Raw genomic sequence first — 13,846 nt, 5'->3', positions numbered from 1 at the left:
AAGAGCACCGAGGCAGCAATCAAGAATTTGGAGAATCAAGTAGGTCAGCTTGCAAAACAATTGTCGGAACAAACTGCAGGATCCTCTTTCTCCGCTAACACTCAACCCAATCCAAAGGAGCATTGTAAAGCAATTTTTACTAGAAGCGGTAGAGAGTTGACAAGTAAAAAAAGTGAGGAGATTACAGTTGAGAATGATATGGATGCTATGCTGGAAAATGAGTATGTGGCTTGTGGAAAGAAGAAAGTGGCAGAAACTGCTCAGTTCGCGCCGCGATCTCCCTTCGCGCCGCGAAAACAGCAGAACCAGCAATTGATGGAAGAACAGCAGTGTGAAGCGGAAATGAATAAGGAAATCGAACCAAGGAAGAAGAAGAAAGGAGAGAAAGGAGTGAAGGTCAGTCCAATTCAACATTTACCATATCCGCACGCACCATCAAAGAAGGATAATGCTAGACACTATGCACGGTTTATGGACATATTCAAACAACTTCAAATCAATATTCCATTTGCCGATGCATTAGAGCAAATGCCGCGGTATGCAAAGTTCATGAAGGATATTCTCACAAAGAAAAGAAGACATGTGGAAGACGAAACCATATTGCTTGATGCACGGTGTAGTGCCATCATCCAAAAGACTCTCCAAAGGAAAGAATCCGATCCGGGCCGAGTCGTTTTACCGGTAACTATTGGAGACACCTACATGGGTAATGGCTTGATTGACTTGGGATCTAGCATCAATTTAATTCCCCTATCCATTGTCAAAAGATTGGGAAATGTTGAGATCAAATCTACAAGGATGACTTTACAACTAGCTGATAAGTCTACCACTTCACCATATGGAGTTGCTCAAGACATGTTAGTGAAGGTGGACAAATTCTTGTTTCCGGTAGATTTTGTGATAGTAGACATGGATGAGGATCGTGATGTTCCTATAATTCTTGGAAGACCATTCGTGAAAACGGCCCGAATGATGATTGCTATTGATGATGGACTAATGAAAGTGAGGGTGCAAGATGAAGAGGTAGCCTTCAATCTTTTTGAAGCCAAAAAGCATTTCAATGGTAAGTGTGACTCCTTCCAAATCGATGCCACCAAAGAGGGACTAGTTGATATCGCAGACCAGGTTCATCTTTCTAATCCATCAGAGAAATCTCTTATCGGAGTCTACAAAGTTTTGACCAAAAACGAAGGCTTGGATATGACAAAGGAAGTGGAAGAGCCAAAACTAGAGCCAAATTTGAAGTATTCGTTCCTTGGTGATGAATGCACTAAACCGGTGGTCGCTAGTAATACATTATCCACAAAAGAGGAGAATCGATTGATGCGAGTGCTAAAAAAGAAGGAAGTTGTCAACTTAGTAGAGGTCGGGATGATTTGTTCTATTTCCGATGGTGAATATGTGAGTGTTGTGCGAGTAGTTCCGAAAACGGGTGGTATCAGATTTTATCGAAGGTTCATCAAGAACCTCTTAAAGACAACAAAGCCCTTGAGGAAGTTGCTCAACAAAGCCGGATCGTGAAGACCGTTGAACCGTCGAGCTCTAAACGACGTTAAACAAAGCGCTTGTTGGGAGGCAACCCAACGTTGTAAGTCTATATTTTAATTTTTTTTCTGCTGTGTGAGTTTCTACTGTGTTAAATTTTGAAAAAATTGGGTTCTGTTTTTTACCGTTCGCCCCGCGAACTGAATTCACAGCTTTAGTTCGCGCCGCGAACAAGGTTCGCCCCGCGAACAGTGAATGGCAGAACCAATTTTTTTGAAATTTCCTTCAGTTCGCCCCGTGAACTGAAAAAAAAAAACTTTTGTTTTATGTCATTTTCGTTTCATTCCTATTTTCACGAACTTAGGAGATTCTTTCAACAACCTCGCTACTCCACGTCCAAACCTCCAAATTTCAAAACTTCCCCTCTCCATTCCCTTCCTAAGAGGATTTTGTTGATTATGCTAAGTGGCCTGAGGGCAAGCCAATATTTTTTTGGGGGGGTGCAGGAGGTGGTGTAACCCATGGCGATGAGTTGAAGGAAGATTGAGGAGTTTGTTGAACTTTAGAGTTTGGCTTGATAATTGCATGAATACTTTTTAAGAATTAAGTGTGTTACAATCAAATTGGTTTACCAACAGTTTTTGTTTAATTGTTCTTACTCTTAAGTCAAGCTTAAAGCAACCGAGAAATGATCGCAAAGAAAGAAGCATAGGACACCTCGAGTGGTGATGATAAGAAGTAGTGTCGGTATTTCAAGGTACACTTTATCGCTTTCTAGACTTAACATGAGTAGTTTGATGGTTTGTGCAAATTTCATATCATAAACTCATTGAAATGTATGTCATCTTTGAATCAAAATAGGACTTAACCATTTGTGAGGAAGTTTTCCATTGTACACTAAAAAGCGGGAAACCGAGCATTATTTTAACTCATTCTTATCATGCTAAATCATGCATCAATCTATTTTTGTGTGAAAATTTTGAAAATGATAGAGGCATTGTTTGTGAGAAAAACCACTTGACCAAAAAGTTTGAATCAACTAACCTTGTGACGAATAATCCTTAGTTAACCCCCTTTGAGCTTATTTTAGGATTCATTTTATTAATCATTGAAAAATCAATTGAAAATTGTGGAATAAATGAATCCTAATTTCTTTCGTGTCAATTGAAACATCAAATCGAGTTGTTGCAAATTTTGCCTTGTGCTTATTTCTAAGTAGGGAGCATTATTTAATAAATTTGGTTTTGAAACCTAAGTTGGGGAGAGTAAAATGAGAAGTGATTAGAAACTTGGAAAAGTGAGTTTCTTATGAAAGGGTGAAAATTTGAAAAGAAACAAGAAAAAGAAATCACCCTTGAAACCATAGAGCAACGAAAAAGAAAAAGAAAACAACAAAGAAATGCTCATGGTTGTGTGAATGTGGAAAGAAAAAGAAAAAGAAAAAGATAGGGATCAAAGAAATGGAAATTGTGTAGAGTTGAATATTTGGGAATGCTCCCTTAGGATAGGCAATTTGGTTGAATTCTCTTAATCATATCCTTTCTTGTAACCTAAGCCACATTACAACCTTTGAAAGACCTCTTGATTCACATTTTTCACATGATTTGGTATTTGTTGTGATAACCGCATGATTTGAGTTGTTGTTGATTTAATTGCTTGGATGAGTGAAAGTAACCCTTAATATTATTCATCATTATTATGATGTGTGTGTAAGTTTGATTCAATTTTGACATATATGGCTTTGAATTCCTTTGAATGATTTTTGCACTTTACCATTTCCCTTATTCATGTTTTGTCTAGAATTGAGATAGGTGAATTGAGAAAATGTCAAACGCTTTTGAACCATTTGAATGTCCTTGATAAATTCTTGTTTAAATCATTTGTGTCATGGCTTTGGTTGTAAGGGTGGAAACTTTTGTTTAGGGACAAACAAAATGCTAAGTTGGGGAGAGTTGTTAGGGACCAATTAGTACTATTTTTTATATCATTTTATTGGCCCCTTTTACCAAGTTTTGATGTAATTACACACTTTTTATTCTTATTAATTCGTACAAATGCAATTACGTTTAATTTATTTTGTTTTGAATAGTTATTTCACATTTCTATTAGTTTTGTAGAATTTTTGGATGAGCAAGCTTTGGATTGCAGCATCATAATATGGAAGATTTTGGATGAAGCTTGCAAAGCAAGAAAACTGAGGCAGCTTCAGTTCGCCCCGCGAACAAAGTTTGCCCCGCGAACAAAGTTCGCCCCGCGAACTGAATGAAACAGCATCAGTTCGCCCCGCGAACCCTACGAATCCAGCAAACTGATTTTTGGGTCAAAAGTGTTATTTTGAAGGCCAGCTGGTTTTGCCATTTTTGGGTCTGCCTTGGAATAGCTTTTTTGCTTTGGATGAGAATGACCAACTAGGGAAATGTCAACCCTTTTTGTAAAGAAAAATACATTGTTTTAGGGCTTTCATTCATTATCATTCACACATTGAGATTTTTGTAAGAGAGAAAAACAGAGTCTTTCTGCTTTTGAACAATGATGATGAGGAGCTAAACTCCCTTTTGTCAAGATTGGAGGTAGTAGCTATTCTCATATGTTTATGTATTACATTTGATTTATATATATGATAAAGATTGTTGATGTATTGAATACTGTTTTTGCCCTAAGTTGAAAACCAGATTTGAGTAGTTGTCGAGAGAGATTATTTGAGTCTTGACATAAAACAGATTTTCAAGTAGTGAATAAGTTGTAGAGATAGATTTATTCATTACTCTTCTTTGGTATTAAACATTAAAGATTGCTATATTGATAGTTAGGTGGAGAGATCGTCTAAGGATCAATATAGTGATTATCACAATATCATTTAGACATAAATGACTTTGAGAGGATACTTGAACATCATCAATAATCTTAAATCTATATAGTTATCATAAGGAAGCATAAACATTTGAAATAGTGAACTCCAAACTTACCAAGCTTTTATATTTGATTAAAACCATTTTTACTGTTTTAGTGATATTTACTCACAAGATAAATTTCCAACCAAAACAACCTTGTTACCTTCTAAACTTACAACATTTGGATTATAGAATGGCGGTAATATCAACCAATCTCTGTGGATACGATATAAAAATATTTGTCGAAGATATACTTTTCAACAGTGGTCAAAGTTTAGGTTGTAACAATCATAATGGGATTTATTATCCCATGTGTTGTAGATCAGTTGAGTCAGCTTCCCATATATTTGTCACCTGTAAGTTAGCATGGATAACTTAGTGTAGAATTTATAAGTGCTTAGGTTCGGAGGTGGTTCTTGTAACACCCCTTTTTCTACCCCAAAATTACTTAGCATATAATCAGAGTAAATAAGCACGCATATAAAGAAAATGGCGTCACAACGACGTTTTCGAAACTTAAAACTTTCAAAAACCAACAATACACCTGGTCATTCAAAATAACACATTTCACTCATCATGAATATTCAAACATATGCGTTCGCAGCGGAAAATAAAGAATACTCATGTATTTCAGAATATGATCCATGTCCCATACCATGATCATCTCTCCATAATCACTCCAAATAAAATAAAACAATTAATGACATAAAGCATATCAAATAAGATATGAGTTCAATACCACTAATCTACCCAGTGTTACATGACCAGAGCATTGACTCATTACCAAATTTCAAACTAAATACGGAAACTCTCCAGCTAATCTCGAGCGAGCTACCGTCCACCTACTCCAGCAATACTACTTTGTAGTATCTGCACGATACCCATGTAAAAGTAACATTCAAACAGAAAGGGTGAGAATTCAAATTATTATGAAATAGCATAATAAGGCACAATGAATTAAAACAACAATTCAAGAATTCATCACACTTTGTATTATTATATCACTGATATTAACAAACAATCATCTCACATGCTTCAAACATGCATCACACCCACATCAATACATGCATTCAATGATCACATAACTACAAACGACTCGATGCAAGACAATGCGACTCCATGCATGTGGTACCTCAATGTGAACTCAAAGTTTCACCGCTTTTCGATTCAATATCTAGAATCCAAGCCACGCTTCCGATCCGGACAAGACCAAAGCCCTACGTCTGTTTCCAATGAAGGATCACCGCTTAATACTACGCCTAATCCCAATTAAGGATTAACGTCTGCTACGTCTCTTTCCAATGAAGGATCACCGCTTAATACTACGCCTAATCCCAATTAAGGATTAACGTCTTCTACGTCTGTTTCCAATGAAGGATCACGGCTTAATACTACGCCTAATCCCAATTAAGGATTAACGTCTGCTACGTCTGTTTCCAATGAAGGATCACCGCTTAATACTACGCCTAATCCCAATTAAGGATTAACGTCTGCTACGTCTGTTTCCAATGAAGGATCACCGCTTAATACTATGCCTAATCCCAATTAAGGATTAACGTCTGCTCATGTGAACCCACAGTTTCACCACTTCCACAATGAAGTCAACCATGCTATGAATGAATGCACACATACCAACACATATGCAATTAAGATCTATATCATCTTAACATTCCACATATCACCATAACTCACAATTAGCACATATACACATCCATCACCACACATCATTCATGATTACATATACACATCCATAACCATAAATCATTCACAATTCAATAATGGTATACATATACATTCATACAATATATTATTCACCAATATAGGCCAATCATCAAATATGTACTCATAGATTTCATTCCAAAACGCACACAACATTTAAATATCAGTTTTTCACTTTTCAAACAGTGTTAACCGATTAACTCATATGGTTAATCGGTTAACGCAAAACAGAATGCGCTTCTTGACAATTTTTAACAGTGTTAACCGGTTAACACCCTGGGTTAACCGGTTAACGCAAGACAGAATGTAATTTTTCAATATTATAACAGTGTTAACCGGTTAACGCCCTGGGTTAACCGGTTAACGCCCTGGGTTAACCGGTTAACGCAAAACAGAAAGCTGTTCCTGCGCTAACAAGAAACAGAATGCAAATTTCCCCGCATTTTTCATCGCTGGAGGACTTCCGGACCTCCGATTTCGACTCCGTAAAAAGCTACACATTCAGAAAATTATGACTCATCCCATTATATATTCATTCACAGTTTTAGCATAATTCAATCATCACAATTCAAGAGTATTTATCAAGACCTAATAATTCCAAAACCATGCCAATTAAGGATTTCAACCTAAAACATGTTCCTGCCCATTGACCAATCATACTAACCCATAATAATAAGGATTTCCCCCCTTACCTTGTCAACTTGATGGAAACCTTGACTCCTCTCGCTTTTCCTCTCCTCTTTCTCTATTGCTTTCAACGCTCAAGTGAATTCTAATTCTCACTTCCTTCACTCTTACTATTTATAATAGTATTCTAGTTGGGCTTAAATCATCTAATTTAATCACTAGGCCCAATAATACCTAATATTTAAATACCTCTATTTAAATTTAAATAATTAACCACTCACTATGCAACCAAGTTAATTAATAATTCAATTATGTCTCATATCAACTAAATAATTAATTCCCACACTAATTAAGTTAATTAATCCATTATTATACTACCTCACAACCGCTTAATTACTCAACACTCCAAATAATTAAATATAATATAATAAAATCATATAAGAACTAATTACTAAAAATTGGGCTGTTACAGTTCTTCCTAGTGATCATAGACTTATATTTGAGTTTTTCATATCTTTAGGTGGTAAGGCTAAGTCTATGAGTGATTTTTCTACGGTTTGACATGTTATTGGTCTATTTGGAAGGTGCACAATAATGCTATCATTAATGGTGTTTCTGTAACTTTGAAAGAAGTGGAGAAGAAAAGTGTTTTTGGGCAATAAATGGTATCTAGGTAGATCAAAGGTGGGCTCTTGTAATTTCTTTGACGGCCTTCAGAATCCTCTCATTTACCTTAACTAGTAGTGAATTGAGTGTTTGTATTTATTCTTAGGTTGATAGTGTGTGTGGTTTTCTGGTTCACTTCAGATGAGTTCTGTTATGTTAATGATGGTTCTAGCAACCTGAGATCCAGTATGAATCCTATATGGATAGGCTTTTTTTTTTGTATGTCTCTTCTAGGCTCTTAGTCGTTGGTGGTCCCTTGGGATTATTTTTTTGTATCTTTGATTTTTTTTACAGTTATTGTTGTATCTTTGTTTTTTTATAACGATTTTAACACTTCTTGTTCTAATTGATACCTTCTTGGTGAACTTAAGTGGTTTTTACCTATCTCTTACTATGTTATTTTGTCATTAAAAAAGTGAAACAAAAGCATAAGTATAAATTTTTTTAAGGCAAAAATTAGAAATTAAACAAAATGAGCGTGCTATCTGAAACTAGGGGAAATATACCCGTACATTTCGCACACTCGAACATACAACAGAGTCGCCATCAAACTTTATAAATTCCTGAAGGAAAGGGAAAACATCGATAAAACCCGGGAGAAAAAGATATGTTGTGTAAGGAAGTCGGTCATGCAAGGGGAAGGTATTAGCACCCTTAACATCCATGGTACTCCATGGGAACCGTTTTGATTATTCTTGCTCGAATATGTGTGATAACTAAAGATTGCTCGCGAAAGAATGAGGGAAAGGAAAAGAGAACAGATAGAGTGCTCGGTGAGGATTGGAGCCCTTATGCCTACGTATTCTTAGAGTGCAATGAAGAATTCAGAGCTCCATAGTTCAAATAACTAGTGGCGAGAGATGAAAAGAATTGTGATAACAACATGGTATAAACCAAAGGATAGTGTTTTGAACTCCAACAAGGGGTGAAAACATGAACCCAAGAGTAAAGTGGCTCTTACCGGTACGTGGGCTAGCATGGCTGCCGCTATAGGGTAATGCCAAAAATACGAAGAAATAAGTGTTTGAGGGTATGACTGAAACATCTCTTGGTTCACAAAGGGACGCAAGAAGGAGTACAAAATGGTAGTGTGTATGGCTCAAAGATTACTGATATATTACATGGAGTGAACGAAGGTAGTATATGAATGCATCATGGAGATGAACGGAACGAATGACCAAAGTCACATAATAGAGTACTTGGTAACGAGTGACTCAATAAGTATAGTTTGAAAACGAAAGGTGAAAGTATATTGGAATCCATAAGATAAATGAGATTTGTACCATAGAGGGAAACGATGTTAAACGATTCGTGGAACAGCATGGTTGCCACTATCTGATATTTAGCCAAAAAAGAAGGAATTAAATGTCTGGGTATGAGCCAAACAACTCTAGGAACAAATGCGGACTGCCTCTATATCGTCCTAAAAGGGTGTATAAGGAATTCCAAAGAAAACTATGTTTCGATATCAAAGGAATAGTATGTCACTGGGTGAACGATTTATGATCGAAGGTAGATAATGAATCATGAAAGATATGAATGACGCCCTAAGACGGAGGGAAGAATAATCAGGAGTATGCTACCAAGGATTCGCATCCTCGTGCCTACGTATTCTCACTGTGCAATGAGAAAGTCATATCAATCGTAGTTCGTGGAACCACGAGAATAAAGAGAGAGATAAAAGTGATGGAAAGTATAACTTGTACCAACAGAATGGCATCAAGGGAGCCCACAAATGGGTGGAACTTTGAATCGAAGAGCAGGTTGGTGTTTAAACCCAAAAATATTGAATTAAATGTTTGGGGTATGACCTAAACAACTCTTGATTCACAAGACAAATTGCCGCTATATCATTCTAAAAGGGTATAGGCAGGGCCCAAGAGAAAGTATTGTTGTGTATAAGGAACAATATGTCACTGGTTAGGGAAACAAATAGTTCGAGATCAAAGAAGAATAGTATCTTGGATCCAACAAAGAGATAGACTCTAAATCGAAGAGTAAGGTGGTGTTTAAACCCAAAAAGACTAAATTAAATGTTTGGGGGTATGGCCCAAACAACTCTCAATTGATGAGGTAGATTGCCATTATATCGTCCTAAAAGAATGTACAAGGAGTCCAAGGAGAAGTATAGTTGATCTTAAAAAGATGGTATTGATTGAACGAATGAAGAATGATTTTAATAAATAGGGTAACTCGTGAAGAAACAGGGTTCTCCTGCCTACGTATCCTTATAATGCAATAAGGAAATCAGAGCAATTGTAGTTCATCCCACTAGGGCTGAAAGCAAGATGATTAAGGAGGCAAAAGGAGTGATAGAATGATTGAATGAAAAAGTGGAATAAACTTGATAGTTATTTGATAAGAATCACACTAAAGTCTATGAGTAAAGGTGGATATGATAAGCACCGGGCTAAACGTCCCGCACTCAAAGATATCCAGAATGAGTGTAGGAAAGCTCCAATCTCATTCCTTCTTTACTACTTAAGGCTAGTGGCATGTAATTTTTATCTTGACTTTCAAGTTGCTTGAGAAGAGTCTTTGTTGTTGTTTCTTGCAATGATGAAGAGAGGGAGATTTGACAGTTGACTGACGAGAATCACACTAAAGTCTATGAATAATGGTGAATGCTTTGAATAGCTAAGGCCTACACCCCGTACGCAAAGTCTCTCTAGACAAGGATAGGAAAAACTCTGTCTCGTCATTCATTATTACTTAAGGCTCGTAGCGTATGATACTTCTTGTAACTGACAAGCTGTTGGAGAAGAATCTTCATTATTGATCCTTGCGTTGATGTTATTTTGCGTGAAGAAGACTTGGTAATGTATTCGATTCGTATTGCACTAAAGTCTATGAATAAGGGAGAACACTTTGAATAGCTAGGGCATACGCCCCATACGAAAAGTCTCTCTAGACAAGGATGGGAGAAATTCCGTCTCATCATTCCTTATTACTTAAGGCTCGTATCATACAATTTGAACCATATTTACCGAGTGATGATCTTTGATTTATCTTGTATAACCCGCTGCTTGGTATGACTGAGGATGCCTTGATTGAAGATCTGACTTGCGGCCTTGAACTCCATAGCTTACGAAAAAAGTCTTATTAAGTGACCAAGGGTCTTTTGGTCACTTAATTTTGACGGTGGGATTATATAAGTTCAAAGGATTTAATTGATCAAAATTTCTTTTGATCAATTTGAATCATGAATTTGATTTGATTAGAAAACTAGGTTAGAACTTAATCTAATGATTAGAATTGATTCAACTAATCTAAGGAATCATGTTAATATGTCGTTCAAACTTGATTAAAATACTATGTCAAGTTCTAGCCTAAGGGAACATGCATGGGTTAAAAAAACTGAGGTGCTAATGTTCTAGCCATAGCCCTAAGTTATAGCACTTACCATCAACCTTCGCGTTTGACTACGGGGGATAATGTTCAACCTTGCTTGGTGCTCTACAGTATCTCCTTCAACGTCGTTGCGGACTCGAAGAGTTATCATATTCCGTTATTTGTCTTGTTCCGAAGTTCAACTCGCCTTGTAATCATGTGCGCCAATTAGAAAGAAACGGTGTCGAAAATGAAACTGTAGAATGTACCAGACCGCGCAAGTATCACCGTTAGAGTTTCGATTGATTCTCCTTCCTCTCTGGTTCGCTTACAATTTGATGAGAAATGTTTCGTTATTGAAGACGATTGTTTCAGATTCGTTGCGTGTGAAATGGTATGCCTTATTTTCCATATTTCCTTGCTTCTGTTTCGATCTGACTTCTTCTCCTTCTTTAGTTCAGATTTTGTTTCTTTATTTGAATATTCTTCCTCTTCTTTCTGTTCTGCTTGAGCGTTGTTATTGCTGGTTGTTATGCGAGTGATTGATTAAAAGAGTTTTTGTAGCTTCTGTTCCAAATCCAATTTCTGCAGAATCGTGGAAGGTCCTAGAAGATGGTTTCTTGAAGTTTCTGTTAAGGAAGATTGAGAGGGATGAGGCTTTTGACGGTGAATAAAGTTAGTGAAGAAGATTGGTTACCATCTCCATGTGATTATCAGAGGAGGGTTATATGAAAAATTCCCAGTTGGAAGCCATGGAGAGGAGAGTTAGAAGAGGGTTCATGAAGAAGAAGTGAAGAGTTTCGAAAATCCTCTCTGCAGAATGAAGGTTGATTTATTATATAGAGCATGGGAATCGTAACCGACTCGGGCAGTGCGGGCAATTCCGTTAGGGCAGGTAACATAGTTAGTTTAAATTCACATTGAAATGAAATTGAGATATAATAGTTAGTTAGGTTCAAACTGCTAGTTAAATTTTGTTAAATTATGTTGAAAGACTCTTGTTGAAATCCCTCTTCAAGTTGTTATATGTTAAGTTCTGTTTAAAAATTCAATTTGAGTTGGTTGAATTTGAAATGAATTATCTCAATAGGAAGTGAATGAAACTCGAGTGGCAGTGTTAGTTAAGATATTAGTTAGTTTCCGATTAGGTGATGTGATGCGATTTTGAGCTTAACTTCTGTTAAATGCAATGTTATGACGTTTAATAATTAATTCTGTTAGAACTTTTAATGCAGGGTGGATACTGGTACTGTTATCAAATCTGGAAGTATTTTGTTATTTATTCAGTTTTCTATTAGTAGTTTGTTAGGAGTTGTTACAGGTTTTGATTTAGTCACATGAGATTCAATGGAATTGAAAAGTTAAGTGTAAATCAAATTGAATGCCTATGGTTAATTGGTTAATATGGAGAAAAAGCTAGAGATGATTGTTTGATTAGCTTGGTTGGTTTGATGTGAGGTTAATTGATGCATTGCTATTGGAGTGGTTCTTTTTGCAGGGACAATGGTAACTTGATACGTTTCAGGGCAGTTTGTACTGTTGTCATGCTCATCTGGACCGACTCAATGCAGAGAGGGCTTCATGGTTTTAATGCTGCTGTGTAAGCTTAGTGCTTGCATAAGTCATGTTCATGTGTGGGATCTGTTTTGCATTGGCTGCAATGGTTTAGATTCACAGTCATGTAAATGTGCTAAGGCTATGTTGTGAGGTTTGTTATAGGTGATGTAAATTATTTGGATAGCCATGCCAGGTTATGTCATGTTGGAAAATGAACATGTAGTGTGGTGTAATGGTTGAATTGTATTTGTTTTAATGGGAATGTATAGAAGTGAAATAGAGTTTGAAAGTGAGAATGGTGAGTATTGTTTGGATTGAACTTTATATGACTTATGTGGTTGAAAATGTTTATGTAATGCATTGTAACATTGGAAATTGGTTTATGTATAAACATGGCTTATGTATTTCTTTGGTTGGTAGCTTATTTGCTTGTTTGAATGAATTTACTAGGTGTTGATGTTAAGGCAAGGTTTGGCAAGCGAGCATGATTTTAAGGCATAACAAACAAGGCTTGGTGCGAAATGCGGTTTCCTTGTGTATGAAAAACTTGGTCGTGGAGGTCAAGTGAAAAGATTGGAAGTGACATGGACTTGATTGGTAGAAATGATTAATTGGAATTTTGTGTTGTAATGTGATGGATTGTAAATGAAATATTTGAACTTGGTTCATGTAGTTATACTCGAATGAATAAGAAGTGCAATTTTGTTGTAATTGAATGTAATTTTGGAATTTGAATGGATCATGAATTTGAATGTGTAAGTGAAATGGTGTATGAACTCATTGATTGAATGAATAATCTTCTATGAATGTAATGAAAATCTTGAAACCTTTGGTGATGAATCGAATTCTTAACCTGTATGGAACCAATGAATTGTTGATATCGTGGATGTTAGAACATTCATAATGAGATGGAAATGGAAAGCATATTGACTTGTAAAAATATATTTGAATGGTCTATGAAGCTTTGAATGATTATGTCTTGAAAATTTGGATTATGTAAATATGTTTTTGTTAGTCACGACTATATCAAGTTCAAAATGGTTAACACATGTTAATGATTTAGAATGGTCTATGCACAAGCTTTAAACATGAAAATAGATCATAGCCTTCAAAATGGACATGGATTAAAGAAGAATGGCTTGAGAAAGGCTCATGGAATGGGGTTGACTTTGGTCAACTGGTTGACCAAAAAGTCAATTGGTTGACAAAAAAGACAATAGTTGACCAAAAATTAACTTATGCCACAATATGTAATTTCTAATTAAAGTGAATGTTCTAATGAAACAATGCAAAAATGTGGATTCACATTGACCATTTTCCAAGATAACTAATTGAAAACAAGTACCATGAATGAATGAAGAAACCTTAATGATTATGAAATGATCGGACCAAACAAATAATGAATACTTGGACCACCTGATTTTAAGTGAACCTCGACACACAAAGGGAACAAGGAACGAAACATGGACCAGATGATGATCCAGATAGCCAATGGATAAAATGATAACATGTAATGAGATGTAAGCATGCCTTAGACCAATCATGATAAAACAAGGACTAGGGTTTAACTA

The 13,846-nt window shown here is 36.1% G+C and overlaps 2 long non-coding RNA genes across 2 annotated transcripts; one reads left to right on the top strand and one right to left on the bottom strand.

The window, feature by feature from the left end:
* Positions 1 to 4,857: 4,857 nt before the first annotated feature.
* Positions 4,858 to 10,936, bottom strand: LOC127075584 (uncharacterized). The gene is made up of 2 exons (XR_007786586.1): positions 10,792 to 10,936; positions 4,858 to 5,246 (listed from the first exon to the last, which is right to left on the bottom strand). It is a non-coding gene; the product is annotated as an uncharacterized LOC127075584 (long non-coding RNA).
* On the top strand, positions 10,601 to 13,040 carry LOC127075583 (uncharacterized). The gene is made up of 2 exons (XR_007786585.1): positions 10,601 to 11,112; positions 11,283 to 13,040. It is a non-coding gene; the product is annotated as an uncharacterized LOC127075583 (long non-coding RNA).
* The last annotated feature ends 806 nt before the right edge of the window (positions 13,041 to 13,846 follow it).

Source organism: Lathyrus oleraceus, chromosome 4, assembly GCF_024323335.1.
Source record: "Lathyrus oleraceus cultivar Zhongwan6 chromosome 4, CAAS_Psat_ZW6_1.0, whole genome shotgun sequence".
Classification (NCBI taxonomy): Eukaryota; Viridiplantae; Streptophyta; class Magnoliopsida; order Fabales; family Fabaceae; genus Lathyrus; species Lathyrus oleraceus.
Note: the sequence above shows the minus strand (reverse complement) of the source record. Positions and strands in the feature narration are given on the sequence as shown.